The sequence below is a fragment of the Diaphorina citri genome, unplaced genomic scaffold (genome assembly GCF_000475195.1).
Source record: "Diaphorina citri unplaced genomic scaffold, Diaci psyllid genome assembly version 1.1 scaffold20570, whole genome shotgun sequence".
NCBI classification, from domain to species: domain Eukaryota; kingdom Metazoa; phylum Arthropoda; class Insecta; order Hemiptera; family Psyllidae; genus Diaphorina; species Diaphorina citri.
The window spans coordinates 6,574-10,595 of record NW_007397920.1 but is presented as its reverse complement, the minus strand read 5'-3'; the positions used below and the strand labels follow the sequence as shown (position 1 = coordinate 10,595).

Genomic DNA, 4,022 nt, shown 5'->3' with positions numbered 1-4,022 from the left:
AGTCAAGAATTAAGAAGACAACTTTGTAAACGATTTCGTTTAGAATATCTTGGACAACTCCAATTATTCGCGAATAATTAAGGAGCGCGGTAGCGCTCCGCCCCGCCAAGTCAAGAAAGTTTGACATAAGAAGAAATATGAGTTGAGACTTGGAGAAATAGTGCTAGTTGGAGACGATAATAATAAAAGAATCAACTGGCCACTGGGACTCATTATACAATTGATACAGGGTGGTGATGGCCACATACGAGTTGTTAAGGTGCGAACCAGCACTGGTGTTTTGACAAGACCTGTACAACGGATTTATCCGCTAGAGTTTCAGTGTAGTTCAGACGATTTGACTCCTTTGTTAGAAGAGAGTAATACAAGTGTAACTCCAGAAATTGACACAACACTTATCTGATGTTATGTCTCCACCTAGGCATTCAATAATGACTCCACCTGTGTCACCTAGAGTGACAAAAGTATCTGATAGACGTAGTGATTTAGGGAATGTATTATTACCTCAGAATCACATTACAAGACATGGACGTAATGTGAGAAAACCAACTAAACTTGACCTGTAAATAATACTTAGATAGAAGAGGAAACAAATTTGATGATTAAGTTTGGTTGTATTTACCATTCACTGTAATTGTTTATTTTATTGACTGTATTGTTGAGCTAACGTTTATTTTTCAGATACTCATTTTGTTTTATTTGTACGATACGTAGGTACTGATTCTTTGCCTTTTTTAGGATTGATAGATGACCTTTTGGGATTATTTTGATTTGATTTGTCGTCCTAAAACTGATTAACATGTTATTTTAGCTTATAGGTATCTACTATGTTTGATTTTGATTTGTTTTAGTGAGGATCTGTATTGTATTCCCTTTTTCTCACTGATTGAAAAATTGGTTCCTTGTAATTTTTAAGAAGTTTTTTCGATATAACTTGAGTATAGTTGAACCAATTTTATTGGACTTATTTTTTATAGATTAGGCTTATTTTTCTTAAGAGTTTGATGTATAATATGTCCTAATTATTTTGTTTTTCACCCTAGGAAAAATAATTTTGTAACTTTTTTTCAGGGGAAAATATTGTAAAGTCCAATATTTTGGTGGGAGGATGTTGGAAATCGCCAACGAACAGATCGTGTGTAAGCACCTTGGACGGGCTCATACGAGCCTCTTTGGATTTGAAATGTTTTTAGTTTGGTTAGTACAATGTAAACATTAAGATTTTGGAGAGAATTTTCCACAATTCGAAGATTTTAACCTGTAGCTTTCCCAATTTGTTGTAAAGTATGCTTTTCCGAGTTTTTCCACCCTAAATGTGTTATTAAAGTACAATAAACAACAGTCCTTTGTGTAATCCATATCTCAGACTTGTGTGTTTCATTTTCTACTTGCGAATACGTCAAAACATTTCTGTGGGCAATCCACAACACAAATCATTTACATTATGTAAATTTGTTGTAGTATGTTTGTAGTTGAGAAATGAGTACCTAGCATGTTTTTTCCCAGTAGCATGACATTTTCCCCAGTAGCATGACAACCCAGAGTACCGAGCACCTACCCATTAAAGTTGTTACTTATCTACTTACATATTTTTTTCTTCCTTTCAGAAATACAAAAAATAAAATAAATCAATAATGAATTCTTTCATTGTACAACCTCCACCACCTTTTGTAATCAATGCTGACAATGTCGAAGCACGTTTTGCAGACTTCAAGAATAAATTTGAAAGATTTTTGAAAGCCAATGGGCTTGATTCAAAAGAAGAAGGTCAGAAAATAGCAATTTTCAAAAGCTTATGTGGAGATGATCTCCTTCACCTAACTGAATCTTTTGACAGTGAGGAGGAAACTTTGGCTGATTTATTGCAAAAACTACTAGATTATTACACTCCAGCTTCAAATCTATTGCAGGAACGTTTCAATTTTTTCATAAGAAGGCAAAGAACTAATGAGAACTTTGATAAGTATCTTATTGAATTGAAGAAAATTGCCAAGAACTGCAACTTTGGTGATTTAGAGGAAAGTTTGATCAAGGTTGCTCTTATTATGAATGTGAGAGATCCTGCTGAGCAGAAGGTATTCTTGAAAGATGCTGATACTAAAAAGTTGGATACACTAGTACCTGAGTTTCGCCAATTTGATACCATCAAAAAGAATGTTGCTAAAAATCAACCACAACTCCAAAAACAACACTCTGATTCTGGAAAAAATCAAAACCAGCAAGGAAACAATAAAGATCAGTCCACCCAGAAGGAACAACAGAAAAACAATAAGCAGCCCACTCAAAATCCACCCCAACAACCAAAACAAAAGCAGCCTCAAGCCCAGCCTCAAAAACAGCAGCAGCAGCCACCAAATCCTAACAAGGATGCCAATAAACCACCAAATGCTAATGGAAATGCAGCACAACCACCTGCTGGTGCTAAAAGAAATAGAAAGAAATCTAAGCCTCAAAATGGTGACAACAAAGCAACTCCTAATCTACTTGATCTTTTGGAGCAAAGAGTAAAAAATATGACAGCATGAATTTTCATTGCCTGTTTACCTAGCTTCATTATTATAGGTAATCTCAATATTGGTAGAAGTCTGATACCAATTGTAAGATCCTATGTAATAAGCTAGCTATTAAGTACAACTTCAATATTGATCTGACATTTTTTTTTTTTTAGTAATTTTTCCCCTATACATATACCTCTCTTTTCCATTTGTTTCTTTTTTCCCCTATACATATACATACCTCTCTTCTCCATTTGCTTTTAAGTTTTAATTAAGGTGCTTCCATCAGAACTGCCAGTTTAAATATCATAGGTAACCACTAGGTGGCCAAATTTTTAGTGCCTCCAAAAGGTGTGTCCCAACATAATCAATCGAAGTCACTATGTGTGAACACATCCTAACATACAACTCATTTCTTTCAAATAAAATTATTGAAACTCATTTTTAGGTTCTAATTTTGGTGATTACCTTTATGAGAGCTTTATTAAATCAGGTATTATATTTAGATTAGATTACCTCCCACTAAAACTTGGGGAAATTTACGTGTCTAAGAATGTCAAGATCATTTTTTTTTTTTTTTTTTTTGTAAAAAATTCCCCAAATTTTTAATCAACAAGAACTCTAATTTTTAGGCACAAGTACTCATAATTTTAGAGTCACTGCAATGATAACCTTGCGTTATTGGAGAAGGATGTAGGAATCTTTGATACATTTTGTGTGCATCCAATTTTGGTAGCACAAAATTAAAATCTACAAACCCTTGCAAAATTTTTTACAAGGTTTTGTAGATACCAATTTTATTTATATATGTCGTCTTTACCAATACCAATGCAGCACACCCTACCAATTTAGATGTTATCTATACTTACATGCTTCTACTATTTGTAGGTATGTACTAAATGTTTGGCTAGGTATTCCTTCTCATTTGTAGGTATGTACTAAATGTTGGCTAGGTATTCTTTCTCTATTTGTAGGTATGTATAAATGTGTGGATAGGTATTCTTTCTTTTGTATTACATAGTGTCTAAATGTTGGCTAGGTATTTTATCTTCCATTTGTTGGTATTACTAATGTTGGCTAGGTATTTTTCATTCCCCATTTGTAGGTATGTACTAAATGTATGGCTGGTATTCTTCCATTTTGTTTAGGTTTACTAAATGTTGGCATAGTATTTTATCTTCCCATTAGGTATGTCTAAATGTTGGCTAGGTATTCTTCCTCATTTGTAGGTATGTACTAAATGTTGGCTAGGTTTTTACCTTCCCCCCCCCCATTTGTTGGTTATGTACTAAATGTTGGCTACGTATTCCTGGCTTCATTTGTAGGTATGTACTAAATGTGGGCTAGGTTTCCTGTTCATTTGTAGGTATGTTCTATATGTAAATGTTGGCTAGGTATTCCTTCTCATTTGTTGGTATTTACTAGTATGGCAAGGTAATTACCTTCAATTGTTGGTATTACCTATATTTCTCACATCGCTGGTTAGGGGTGTTTTAGGGCATGTCGTAGTAAGAGCGTATCGCGCGA

At 34.2% G+C, this 4,022-nt stretch overlaps 1 long non-coding RNA gene across 1 annotated transcript in view; it reads right to left on the bottom strand.

Annotated features, from left to right (window-relative positions):
• Positions 1 to 195: 195 nt before the first annotated feature.
• LOC113473242 overlaps positions 196 to 4,022 on the bottom strand; it is a 10,394-nt gene continuing 6,567 nt past the window's right edge. The window contains exon 2 of the long non-coding RNA XR_003395273.1: positions 196 to 560. This is a non-coding gene — a long non-coding RNA (uncharacterized LOC113473242). The remainder of the gene's footprint in view (positions 561 to 4,022) is intronic.